The following is a 15,111-nucleotide window of genomic DNA, read 5'->3' as shown; positions in this document are numbered from 1 at the left end:
TGGAGTATGGAGGCTGTGGAATTGTTTTTTAGATTTGGTTAAGTTCAGCTTAGTTTGAAATATGTAACAATCATAAATGACAATAGAAAATCGATTTACTACAAAATATGTCATGAACAAACACGCATAAAAGCTCTCTCTCTCCCATCCCCTCCCCCCCCCATCGCTCGTCTCTCTCGTCTCTTTATCCTCTGTCTCTCTCCCTTCCTCCCCACTCTCTCTCTCTCCCTCCCCCCTCTCTCTCCCTCTCTCTCCCTCTCTTTCTCTCTCTCTCCCTCTGTCTCCTCTCTCAGTCTCTCTATCTCTTTCTGTCTCTCTCTCCTCCTCTCTTTCTCTCTCCCTCTCTCTCTCCTTCTCTCTCTCTGTCTCTCTTGTCTCTCTCTCTCCTTCTCTGTCTCTCTCTCCTCTCTCTCTCTCTTCCTCTCTCTCTCCCTCCCTCTCTCTCTGTCTGCAGAGCTTATAATACATATCCTTAAAAAACAAATCAAATGAAACAAATCACATCAGACACAAATATATACAGGAATCCAAAATAGAACTTTGAAAACAAAAACATGCTCTCTCTCTCGTCTCTTTATCCTCTGTCTCTCTCCCTTCCTCCCCCCCTCTCTCTCTCCCTCCCCCCTCTCTCTCCCTCTCTTTCTCTCTCTCTCCCTCTGTCTCCTCTCTCAGTCTCTCTATCTCTTTCTGTCTCTCTCTCCTCCTCTCTTTCTCTCTCCCTCTCTCTCTCCTTCTCTCTCTCTGTCTCTCTCTCTCTCTCTGTCTCTCTCTCTATCTCTCTGTCTCTCTCTCTCTCTCCTCTCTCTCTCTCTCTCTCTCTCTTTCTCTCTGTCTGCAGAGCTTATAATACATCTCTCTCTCTCCCCCCCCCCCATCGCTCTCTCTCTCGTCTCTTTATCCTCCTCTCTCTCTCTCTCTCTCCCTCTCTCTCTCCCTCTCTCTCTCTCTCTCTCTCTCTCTCTCTCTCTCTCTCTCTCTCTCTATCCCTCTCTCTCTGTCACTCTCTTTCTCTCTCCCTCTCTCTCTCCTTCTCTCTCTCTCTGTCTCTCTCGTCTCTCTCTCTCCTTCTCTGTCTCTCTCTCCTCTCTCTCTCTCTCTTCCTCTCTCTCTCTCCCTCCCTTTCTCTTTCTCTCTGTCTGCAGAGCTTATAATACATATCCTTAAAAAACAAATCAAATGAAACAAATCACATCAGACACAAATATATACAGGAATCCAAAATAGAACTTTGAAAACAAAAACATGTCCGTTTCTTTAATAATAGAGAGCTTTGTTTTAAGAGACAAGTCATATATCTTATGTGTTATAAAAATGACAGATGATCCGGAGCTTTCGTATCAGACGCATTTCGCTGATGGAAAATTTGATTCCTTACAATGATTTACGATAAAACCGTTCCTTTATAGTAAACATGCTTGCGTGCAGTAGAAATAGATGCTGTATCCTAGGGATGTTTATCCTACTTTTAACTTCAAGACTGTTATTAAATATAACTTCTTCGAAACCTCTCTGCGTCTGTTTTCATAAAAACAACATACATCGATTATCCGACCAATCGAATGACGTCAATTGTAAACTGAGTGACGTACATGCTTGGTCCTAAAGGCTTCGAGCACGTGAAGAAGTCAAGCATGTCTATAATATTTATCGTTATCCTCAAGGGTGTTCTAAACATTTTCGTGAAGATGTGTAAGACTAGTGCTTATACCACGCACTGTAAGTGTCATATATAACGATATCGGGTACTTCTGTTAGGTATACAGGGACGAAAACTAAACCAAACTATTATAATGAATTGAATACTGTATTGAATCACTTGTAGCAAGCATTTTATTGAATCTCTTGTATGATGTAGAATCTGATGAATATGCATCAAACTAGTATTAAAGATTAATTAGATATGTGTTTTGAAATATGTTTAGATGAAATTTTGCACACATTTAAATAAACACCACTCCACGGTTAAACGTAATAACAGACCTTCATGCTTTTTGACTTAACCATTATGTTGTCGAAGTACGAAATAAGGTAAATAAGTATTTTTTTTTAAAATAAAATCAATTTACGCACACATTGATTGAGTGTGTCCAGGTGTTGAGTGAAACAGTACCGCTCTGCAGTTTACATGGTACACACTATTCATATCTATAGGATCTTAAATTTTGACTGGTGCAGCCAATGAAAAACGCTCCAGGGTGTATTACACCAGTGACATGTGCTTAAAAATATTACATGTGCGAATTCTCTGGGTGTTAGGAGGGTCGTGTGATTTATTGTTTTCGACATCTCCGAAGCTGTTGAAAGAGATAAGGTCTTACCCCAGGTTCGTAATTCAGGGTGGACCTCACCTAAATTTCATACTTGTATTTTCTGTTCGTTCATCGAAGCATATTTTACATAAACACAAACTTAAAAGAGACAATTATCTCAACATATGTATTTGAAGGTAGCGAAAATTAATAACAATCCTTATATTACATTTGATAACAACAAATTTTAAATGATTTTTTAAAAAATAAATTACCTTGTAAACATCGATAAAACAATGCCGAGTTCAACTGAACTGCCATAATATATCGAAAAGCGATGTCACTTGCGCGTCGTCGATAACACCATGACAACAGAATAGACCCACGAGCAAAGGTCTAAATAGGTGTTTATATTTTGCTATTAGCAAATACATACATACTGTAACGCTTTATGTCTTCCATGTCTCTTTATATTTGAATCGTGTTCAAATAAGAATAAGAGAAGTAAGCAAACATCCCGCGTTTACAACCGGTGTAAGTAATGACACTACGTACTATTGAGCTGGCTCAATCACCATGTGCAAATATTTGGTAACTGCTCTCACTGTTATTGGTAAACTGCATTTAGAGACTATGAGCAATCTTAAAAAATCATTTTTTACTGTACTTCAATACACATGGACATATCATTAGACATGTGCTTATTACAAGACTTGTGCTTATCACGAGAAATGGGCTTATCACGAGAAATGGGTTTATCACGAGACATGTGCTTATCACGAGACATGTGCTTATCACGAGACATGGACTTATCACAAGACATGTGCTTATTACGAGGCAAGGGTTTATCACGAATCATGTGCTTATCACGAGACATGGGCTTATCACGAGACATGTGCTTTTCACGAGACATGTGCTTATCACGAGACATGGGCTTATCACAAGACATGGGCTTATCACAAGGCATGGGTTTATCACAAGGCATATGCTTATCACGGGGCATGTGCTCATCGTCGAATACATACAGTAATTATAGAATATGGAACTGCCTCTGATGAACGAAAAACATGTCTAAATATAGGTATGATTTATATGGGCAAAAGAAATCCCTGTTTGCTCATGTAAAATCAATCATGCCAAGTGTTAAGATGTTCGGTTCTTTGTTTGAAGATAACAATGCATGCTTTTGGAACAATGCCAATATATGGTCATGGAATTAAAAAGAACACACACTTTTTTATTTATTTATTTTAATTTTCTATTGGTGTAATTTGTACAAGAAACGAGAACAACTGAATTACAAGTTGAAATTGACATGTTGCTAAAACCAAATAAAAAATATCTCTTTATACTCAATACCGATAGTTGTACTTGAGGAGAAAACATGCCACTGCTTGATTTCATCACTGTCATTCGATTTAAACAATTCTTATTTGTTAATGACGTCATCGAGTCCGTTATTCAATCACCACCTATCACACTTAAGCGAAACAACAGGCACAGGTGACGTCACATGTAACATTTCGATCGTTATACGGGACAGGAGCCAGCCAAAAGTTCATTGCTTGAACTATCCATCAACAAGCCCAGCCACTGTATGGGATCTGTACCAGTGTATTAAAACCACTGTATGGGATATGACACGTCCGATTAATATACAATGCACGGAAATTTACAATTAACTCCTAGCAATGATGTATATAAAGATAAGTTATAATGAATAAAACTGTTTGGAACAAATATTAAGCACAGGTCTCGGGTAAGAAAAACACTTTTAATACGAACAGATTTATAGAGAATAAATACTAAGTATATCGGATTAATTAAATAACTCCTGAACTCTTCGTTCATGTTTACAAACAAACGTATTAATCGTCATAAACACATGTTTCAATACAGAAAGGCGTTGTACGAACTAACTTCCATCGTTTTGTAACACTTTGATATTAAAAAAGATAACACCAGGTGGCACGTGACCAGTCATTGTTTTGTTTGTAGACTCGTGTTTAATGTCGTGGCTCCTGAGTGCTGTGCCGACACTTTATATATGTTGTATATAATCTGACGTATTGTAGATGAAAGTATAGCAATTCTCTAGAATGCTTTTCTAGTGGGTACCATTCAACTCCCGTGCATCAATTTATCAACACAACTGTTGTGTAAGCAAAACAAACAAACCACCTATTGATTTTTAACTTTAAACGCATTTTGATTGGTTAACATGGTGAATTTTGATCGACAGAACCGCTTTACACACTTGCGGAAATTAAACCGCGCAAAAAATAGTTCATGATTGTCTTAGAATGATTCAATTCATATATGGATTTCTATCAATTTTGTCTCAGGTGACTGAAAAAAAACATTGACAAGAAAGACAGAAAAGGGATAAATTCCACGTGTAGTTTTCGGAGTTAAGGATGATGTTTGTCCCTTTCATGATATTAAAATGGATCACGATTCTGCACTAGTTCCACGTGAGTCTCCGCTGAAGATTGAATGGAAGATAATAGTACATATGTATTACATACTTATCATATAAATGATATAAACTCGGTTATACAAGTTTAAATAAAGACGGAAATGTGCATAAACTTTGATAAAATAAATTCAAATTCCGCACACTGTTTTGAGAATACAAAGTAGGCGTGTATTTTCTAAGTGTTAACTCTTTATAGGAATTTGCTTAGATATGACAAGCAGGATAACGAAGGTTTGGTCAAGATCAATATGAATAAAAAGGAGACGTTCGGCGGGGTTTTTTTTACGTTTTGAATAACACGAAAAGGCAACCCTCTGTGGGTATTCGCGTACATTTGAACGCGAAAAGACCAAAAACGCGACAAAAGTTACGCGAAAAGGCGAGATTTTTAAAAGATTAAAACGGCGCCATGTTTCCCATGTCGCCGTTTGGCGTATTTTCGCGTTAAATACAACGCGGAAAAGCGGAAAGGCAAAATGACAGAAATCATCATCTATCATTTCCTCTTTGTCGTCTTCCATTTTTGTTTACGGGTGAAGCAAAGGTGCATTTTGATTGTTTTGAAAGGTTTCCATGGAAATCAAAGGAGCTACCGATCCGAAATACCCTTGGTGGCTTTAAGCTTTTCTATTTCTTGTTTTCTGTCGCAAATATATTCAATGGTGTTCAGATTTTCTGTATACATACAGCATTGAAATATCATCTCTTATTTCGGAAATTTTAAATTAGAAAATCACGACAATATCGAGAAAAGCACGACAATATCGTTAGAGAACTTCAGAATTCACGATTCCCGTTTGGACTTAACGTAAACTCTAATGAAATTGATATTTTTTTCAAATATTGCTGAAAAATATCGCTTTTTCCCGTTGGATTATTGCGTCAGTTTTGACGACACAACCATACAATTCTGAAACGGCTGTCAGTTTATATACGTCACTTAGTCTGTCATTGATCAAAACTTGGTTGTTAGTCTCTTTTTGGTATAAAATACTATTTCCGCCTATTTTCGTTTCCTTGAAATGATTCGTACTTTCGTAAATGACAGGATATCAGCGCTTTATGACGTATTTCTAACGCTTGTGTTCATTAGCACCAGATTCCAAGGTTATACTGGTATTTTATATTCTACTGATATATATAAATAGTGATAATAAATAAGTGTTAATGGAGATATCCCGTTGAAGACTTTAACAATTACTTCTTCTCAGGTGATAATTATGAGGAGTAGAGAGTAATACTAATTAAATTAATTTATCCCACTAGACCTGCAGTTACTGCTACACGGTAGCGAAAACTACGCGAATGAAGATAATGTCAAAATATGTCAAATCACTCAGCAATATTTCTAACTCAAACAGATTGTGTATTATAAATTGGTAATAGATGTGTATCTTTTCTAATACTCATAATTAGATGTCAAACATCTTCCAAGATGTGATGATATAACCCATCAATACATCGACAGTGGATAATAGGCCACGCCTCCAAGCACCCCTACTTTGAATAATAGGCCACGCCTCCAAACACCCCTGTCCTGAATAATAGACCACGCCTGCAAGCACCCCGGCATTGAATAATAGGCCACGCCTCCAAGCACCCCTGCCTTGAAAAATAGGCCACGCCTCCCAAGCACCCCTGTATTGCATAATAGGCCACGCCTCCCAAGCACCCCTGTATTGAATAATAGGCCACGCCTCCAAGCTCCCCTGCATTGGATAATAGGCCACGCCTCCATGCACCCCTGTATTGAATAAGAGGCCACGCCTCCAAGCAACCAGCCCCCCCCACTCCCCCACACAAATTATTTGATTATTTTGTGATATTAAAAAGCTCAATTGAGAGAAAAAAAATAGCAAATAACGAAAAACTTAAATCTTTACAAAGACAGACACAGAAATCAATCATTCGCGCAACAATATTAATTCTTGAAAATTGAAGTCCTGATTTGATGTAATATCTGTGCATTTCTGGCCCAATGTTCGGCTAATTCAAGCGTCTCTACGATTTAGTGATGTCATCAGAAACGGAAGTGGATTTATATTTCCGGTACATAAATGTCGGTCAAATGAGCGAATTTAAGGTTGTATCCGTAGACATATTTTTTAATACTGACGTTTCACTCATAAGTTTATTTGAGTTAAATCTTATAGTATGAACACATTTAAGACTTTTTATGTATTTGTTCGGTTTCAGTTCATCTACGATCTATTAACAGGTTAATTACAGGTGTAAATTTACATTTTAGAGATCTTAACTGAACAAATTAGATCATAGTTTCAAACGCACTAAATTCTATCTCGCTATAGCTACGATGGTCGGATGGCGCAGTGGTTTTTCCCCGGTAGTTTGCCTGTTGGTTCTGCTGTTTTATACCTTGTTTTCATTTGAGAACGTGACATTACTTACTACTTGACCAAGATTTACAAGGCTTGTATCGTCGATGAATCAAAAGTCAATAACTCTTCCGACGAGGGAGCGAGAACCCCAAGATAACGGAACTCGCAACGCAAGGCGAGAAGCGAGATCCCAAAAACGAGGGGACGACAACGCAAGGCAAGGGAGTGAACTCACCATAACGGAGGACAGAGATGACGACAAGGGGGTGAGATCTCAAAAAGCGAGGGAGCGAGATGACGACGGCGAGCGAACGAGACGACAACATGGAGCGAGATGAGAACGCGAGCGAACAAGACGACAACAGGGAGCGAGATGAGAACGCGAGCGAACAAGATCACAACAGGGAGGGAGATGACGACGGCGAGCGAACAAGATCACAACAGGGAGGGAGATGACGACAGCGAGCGAACAAGATCACAACAGGGAGGGAGATGATGACGGCGAGCGAACAGGATCACAACAGGGAGGGAGATGACGACAGCGAGCGAACAAGATCACAACAGGGAGGGAGATGACGACGGCGAGCGAACAAGATCACAACAGGGAGCGAGATCATGACGGCGAGCGAACAAGATCACAACAGGGAGGGAGATGAGAACGCGAGCGAACAAGATCACAACAGGGAGGGAGATGACGACGGCGAGCGAACAAGATCACAACAGGGAGCGAGATCATGACGGCGAGCGAACAAGATCACAACAGGGAGGGAGATGACGACGGCGAGCGAACAAGATCACAACAGGGAGCGAGATCATGACGGCGAGCGAACAAGATCACAACAGGGAGGGAGATGACGACGGCGAGCGAACAAGATCACAACATGGAGCGAGATCACAACAGGGAGGTAGATGAAGACGGCGAGCGAACAAGATCACAACAGGGAGCGAGATCATGACGGCGAGCGAACAAGATCACAACAGGGAGGGAGATGACGACGGCGAGCGAACAAGATCACAACATGGAGCGAGATGAGAACGCGAGCGAACAAGATCACAACAGGGAGCGAGATGAGAACGCTAGCGAACAAGATCACAACATGGAGGGAGATGACTACAGCGAGCGAACAAGATCACAACAGGGAGGGAGATGACGACAGCGAGCGAACAAGATCACAACAGGGAGGGAGATGACGACGGCGAGCGAACAGGATCACAACAGGGATGGAGATGACGACAGCGAGCGAACAAGATCACAACAGGGAGGGAGATGACGACGGCGAGCGAACAAGATCACAACAGGGAGGGAGATGACGACGGCGAGCGAACAAGATCACAACAGGGAGGGAGATGACGACGGCGAGCGAACAAGATCACAACAGGGATGGGAGATGACGACGGCGAGCGAACAAGATCACAACAGGGAGCGAGATGAGAACGCGAGCGAACAAGGTCATAACAGGGAGGGAGATGACGACGGCGAGCGAACAAGGTCACAACAGGTAGGGAGATGACTACCACGAGGGATCGAGATAAAGACGAGGAGGGAGATGGCCCCAACTTGCCACCGTAGGTAGGAGATTATTGAAAGCACTAAATCAACACAAATGGTAAATCTTTTTGTATCTTGACACGTTGTTACGTCATTCTGTTCTATTGATCAGATTGTAACCCAATTCTTGCTTAAATTACCCCCCTCTTTGAAAAAAATAACCTTCGGGAGATTTTTAAAATTGTATCACCAATTCGTTTTATGTAATGACGTCATCAACCCGCCTGCACTTAATTTGTAGAAAGGTCGAAGTTCCTAAAATACATGCCGAATTATCACGTGTGAAGGGATCGATCGAACCCCTGTTCGGGCCCTGTTATTAAACTCCAGGAGCACTCGACGATGGAAAATTTCTGAAAGATCAAAGGTAAGGGAAGATGAAATGGCTGTAACGGAATGGTTTCCTAATGTTAAATTGTAAAACAAGCGAATGACGTAAAGTTTGACCCGTCAAGAACAAAGGTCCGGCAAATACTCTCCTATTACCTTATTAATGTGGAATTGACTGCATTTCGTTTTCCATAGCTTGACAAGGATTGGATTATTGAGAAAAAAATCCAGAAATAGTTCACATCATTCTTAAGGTTAATTTTAAAGCATTCAAGCTTGCTATGTCTCGTAAATTCACTATTGGCTTTGTTTCAATGTTCAAAGGAGAAAACGTTGAATGTAAAAGCTGTGTGTGATTTCTTTGAACACATGATTTACCATATTTTCTTTTTAAATTACAGATCGAAGAAAAAAATTACTTTTTACAAAAATTGTGTAAATATTGAAGAGAATATTTAAAACTTTGATGTTTAAAATTACTGTTGTGACTCAATAACTTTGAAGTATTCGTTGTTGATAACTGCAATAATACAGTCGAACCTAGATATTTCAAACACATTTAACTCGAAAACTCCATTTAATTCGAAGTTTTTTTTCAATCCAGACCAAACGTCACATCAAACATTCGAAGTCAGCTAAAATAAAAATTACTGTTGTATTGGAAAAATGATTTCCAAAGTATCCAGAAATTTGTCATTTGTCCGGAATATCCGTATATGCAAAGCTTAATGTCAAATTCTCCTTATATTGTGTTTCAAAGCATAATATCTTTAAAAGAAAAACTACCATTAAAATCAACAACAGAACAGATGTCGTTTATCCTTTGATCTTGACGTTTCTTGGAAAAGTATCAGAAATCAGATTGAAATCAACAGAGCAGCAGGACCATGACAACAATACTTACAAGTAAACACATGCACAAATAGATATTTCGTGGGGCTCAAATGTCATTGTTTTCAAAATTCTTAGGACTATTTTGTTGATGTGTTGCAATCAGATAATCCGTTTTATTTCGAAATGAGGTCAATTTCTCACAAGTTCAATTTTAAAAAGTATCCACAAAGTCTTTAGAGTAATTCATTAAATCTTTCGAAAATTTTACCTACAGAATTATGGACAAGCGTAAGATGAATTAGTCGCAATGTTGATTGTTTGTAAAGAAATGTAATTTGAGTTCATGGGGTTGACATAAATATTTTCACGCTCAAGAAAACTATCGAGGACTTTAAAAAGTGAAACCCTAGTCAGTTAGAACGTCAGCTTGTGTAACCTCGAGCCGAAGAACAGATCTGTCTGTGTTGTCATGGTTGTATCCATGGAGAAGACAGTTTACCTTAATTGTCATGCATTCATTCGACGAGCATCCCGCATGTTATTCAGTGAGACAAGCACCACCTACCAGACTCCGCCTACGTGTCGCTGTTACTGGAGCGATATACAAAACATAAACAATTAAAACATGTATAGAGATATGACTACTTTCGGTATAGATCTAAAATTCTATTGAACGTTTACATTAAAAAAATGAGGAGCAGAGATACTTAAACGAATTGCTGTGTGGAATGTGTTTTTGACTTTCAGATATAAAATAAAATTGACATGTAAAGAATGATAAAGATTTTTTTGACTCACGATGACGAGTTAATATTTTTCACAGTTTTGGTACATGATCTGATGAAGGTATTTGACTTTTGTCAATAGTGTTGTTATAACGAAAAATCTCTTATTACAGTGTAAAAAATTATTTCAAGACAGTATTTTGTAAAGTAAAATCAAAATTAATACGTTTTCTGAACAAATGCAAACACGAATCTGTTTCCTGAAAAAAAGTTTATGGGCGGAAAAAACATCACCTTATTTCCCGTCTACGCCTCTTATAAATTAATAGCATTAATGTTGACGTCACGCACTTTATAACATTTCGTGTGACGTGCGCGCGTGGTTGATGTTAAAGGTCTATCGGGTTGCTCAGTCGTTCCAAATTTCCTGTTCAGCGATGTGGAGGTCTTTGAATGTCTAATCAGTGTCTATACACGCTAAAGGCATGTCCCATCCTTGGTATTTCTAAAATAGCTCAGAGCGTTCTAACGTAATCACTTGTATGTATTATGCAAAAATCAGAAATAAGTAACCTCTTCCGAATGACTTTTTAAAAAAAGTTTTCTACCAGTTGTTAATTGGAAATCTTTAACTGAGTCATATATTTCAGAAATTACAAAATTTAGGTAAAAAAAGTACACCAAGAGATGTAAAAAATTGACAAAAATGTAACTTGGGAGATATTGAAGATGAATGGTATTTTATTCTTGTTTGTTCATTTTACAATGTTTTTACAGCTCAGTATATAAAGGTTCATCTATCTTAAAACTAGTTAATCTTCCCTCTGTTTAAAATTAGAAAAAAAATTGTAACCTGGCAAACAAAAATTCTAGTTGCTGCATCCAAGGTTAGATCAAATGTTAAATCTTATTATCCATCCTCCATAATATGTCTGTATCACTGTAATCACTGTTGTATTATAATATGTTGTAACTGTTTACGCTGATTAGGCGAAAGGCTAAAGATCAATAAAACAGTTAAACCTCAAATGAAAGTATATGTTTATTAGTTTAAATACAATAAAGATCAAAATAAATGAAAAAAAAAAATTAAAAAACATTCTCTCTACAGCATATACATATCCTTTTTCATGCAAGACATCAACACGTGACTGGTGGAAGTTGATTAACAATTTTACAAATTTTTCAACCAAAACTTCTCATATACCAACGTTAATGCAAAATGATATATATTATGGTGATAGTAAACAAAAAGCAGATCTTTTTACAATTACTTTATTAGCCAGTCTACTATCGACGACTCTAATGTAACACTACCAAATAATGTAGCTACTAATAATACACTTGAAAATATTGATATCACTGAACAAGATGTTGAAGATGCAATAAATAAGTTAGATACTTCTAAAGCTTCTGGTCCAGATAAAATGAGTCCAAGAATTATTAAGGAAGCAAAGACAGGGTCTATTATTTCAATTCTTTCTAAATTGTTTAACAAATCTATCGACTGTGGTATATATCCTTCTATATGGAAAGTCGCTAATGTTACACCAGTTTTTAAAAAAGGTGACAAATCCGTTGTTTCAAACTATAGACCTATATCTTTGATAAGTATCGTTGGCAAACTAATGGAAAGGTGTATTTTTAAACATCTTTACAATTTTTTTAGAGATACAAATTATTTTACAAATTGTCAATCGGGCTTCACACCTGGGGATTCTGCAACAAATCAATTATTAGACATTACAAATGATATTGGGAGGGCTTTAGACGCGGGTAAAGAAATCATTGCCGTATTCTGTGATATAAGTAAAGCGTTTGATAGGGTTTGGCACAGGGGTCTTATACATAAATTGGAAAAATCTGGCGTTTCTGGTAAATTGCTATCTTGGTGCAAAAATTATTTAACTGACAGAAGTCAAAGGGTTGTTATAAATGGTATTTTCTCTGAAACCCAAAATATCAAAGCAGGTGTACCTCAAGGTTCAATATTAGGTCCTCTCTTCTTTTTAGTATATATTAATGATATAGTGAATGATATTAGTTGTAAAATAAAGTTATTTGCTGATGACACAGCCTTGTATATCATAGTTGAAAATCCCACGATTGCTATTAATACCATCAATAATGATCTTTCAAAAATACATGTATGGGCAAATAAGTGGTTAGTAAAATTTAATCCAGACAAGACAGAATCTTTATTAATTAGCCGAAAAACTATACCAGGAATTTATGATCCTATCACTATGGACAATGTCAATGTAACTAATGTAAAATCTCATAAGCATTTAGGGGTGTTATTTTCTGATGATGGTACATGGAAAAATCATACTGATTACATATTAAAGAAAGTGTCACCAAGACTAGCGGTTTTAAGAAATTTAAAAAACATACTTGATAGGAATTCTCTCCAAACAATATATTTTGCTTTTATCAGACCTATTTTGGAATATTCTGACGTAGTTTGGGATAATTTACCCAATTATTTATGTCAAAATTTAGAAAACATCCAAATAGAAGCTGCAAGAATAGTTACAGGTGCTACTAAATTGTCAAGTGTTAGTTTATTGTATAAAGATGTGGGTTGGGAAAAACTTTCTAAAAGACGGGAAAATCATAAACTCTTGCAGTTTCATAAAATGTATCATAAGAAAACTCCATTTTATCTATCCAGTCTAATTCCAAGTAAGGTATCAGATACCCACAGACATAATACTAGAAATTCAAACAATTTACTATTAATTAATTGCAGGACTCAGTTTTATAAAACATCTTTTTTAAATTCTTCAGTACATTTATGGAATTCTTTACCAATCGACATTCGCGAAAATCCGTCTGTCAGGATTATCAAAAGATTTTTACAAAAAGAAAATGTAATGATTCCACACTATTTTAATATTGGAAGTAGAAACCTTCAAATTTTACATACACGATTGAGACTTAAATGCAGTAATCTCAAACAACATTTATACTTAAGAAATCTGGAAGAAAGTCCATTTTGTTCATGCGGGTTAGTAGAAAGTACCCACCATTTTTTATTGTCTTGTGCTAATTATAACATAATTCGACAAAATACTTTACTTCAACTAGATATTACTCTAACTGAAAAAACTCTATTATGGGGAAACGACACTTACTCTAATCAGAAAAATGAACAAATATTCTTGACCGTGCAAAATTATATCAAGCTTAGTAAACGTTTTACCTAATATTTTTTGTCCTTTAATTCTTATTATAAAACTGTACATTATGTATTGTTTCATAGATCTGAATGGAGCTTTGAAAGGTAACCTTTTTTACATACCAATAAATTAAGGCGCCACTACTTAAGTTGTAAATTACATTTTGTAATTCTATCCACCACATGTGCGTATACGTAAGTTAATATGTTTTATTGTTATGTCCAAATATTACTTTTTCATCCAATGTCGATGTTAGGTGTTCCATTTCCGATTTATATTTGTCTTTGTATGTACATGGGAAAGGAATTAATATAAGCTTTAAGCTTGTTTTCCCATCCCATAAGATTATGCGTATCTGTCTGTAATTAAATGCTTATTACTGAATAAAAATATTGTTTAAACTAAGACAAGAAAGCTTCTCCTCAGAAATATCTAACAAAGTCGGGTTTTTGTCGTATAAGGGGATTTCATGATTCAATAATGCAGATAAGAAGATAACATAATTGTATATGATTGAGAGAGAGAGAGAGAGAGAGAGAGAGAGAGAGAGAGAGAGAGAGAGAGAGAGAGAGAGAGAGAGAGAGGGAGAAGGAGAGAGAGAGACAGAGAAAGAGAGAGACAGAGAGAGACAGAGAGAGACAGAGAGACAGAGACAGAGAGAGACAGAGAAACTGACAGACAGACAGACAGACAGAGAGATATAGACAGGGACAGAGAGAGAGAGAAAGAGAGACAGACAGACAGAGAGAGGCAGAGAGAGACAGAGAAAGAGACAGACAGAGCTGTAGAAATTCATATGACAGAATAAGAAAAACTTACCGATGAAAAAAATCGAGCCTGAACAGTTTTTGATTTAGAAACGCCCCTCCCCCATGCACCCCGCCCCCTCCTATGTGGGTTTCCATATCGATACCTTACCTAACGGTCGTTAGAAATTCTTTGTTATTGGAAGTGCCATGCTTTACAGATTTGTAATTAAAGACGTTTCAGTGTTTTAATTGAGACCATCGTTTCACAGTTTAAACAGATTATTCTCCAAAAATCATTAATACAGATCATATTGTTTGTCTGTTTATTGAAAATTCCGTAGCAACCGATCGATTAGTGAAACACACATGTGACGTCATCATAAGATGTGTATTGATTACCGTATAATTTCCATTTCCCATGAATGATGATGACATGAAATCAATATCTAACACGTCATCAAATACTTTCTTTCCAGTTTTGAATATCAATGAATATGTAAATACGTCATTAATATGTGTAATGTAGAAACGTGTGACGTCATTCCGAACGCACCCCTTCGGTTTCCTTTCTGTTTTTTGTACAATAATAAACAAAAAAGGTTATCAAAACCAGAAAATATTTTTATTTACGCATCAGTGAACCTCAACATGCACAATAACGAGATATACACCATT

This window comes from Ylistrum balloti, unplaced genomic scaffold (assembly GCF_031769215.1).
Source record: "Ylistrum balloti isolate Yb309-2 unplaced genomic scaffold, AGI_CSIRO_Ybal_v1 Utg370528, whole genome shotgun sequence".
NCBI classification, from domain to species: Eukaryota; Metazoa; Mollusca; class Bivalvia; order Pectinida; family Pectinidae; genus Ylistrum; species Ylistrum balloti.
The sequence above is the reverse complement of the archived record's forward strand: the minus strand, read 5'-3'. Positions refer to the sequence as shown.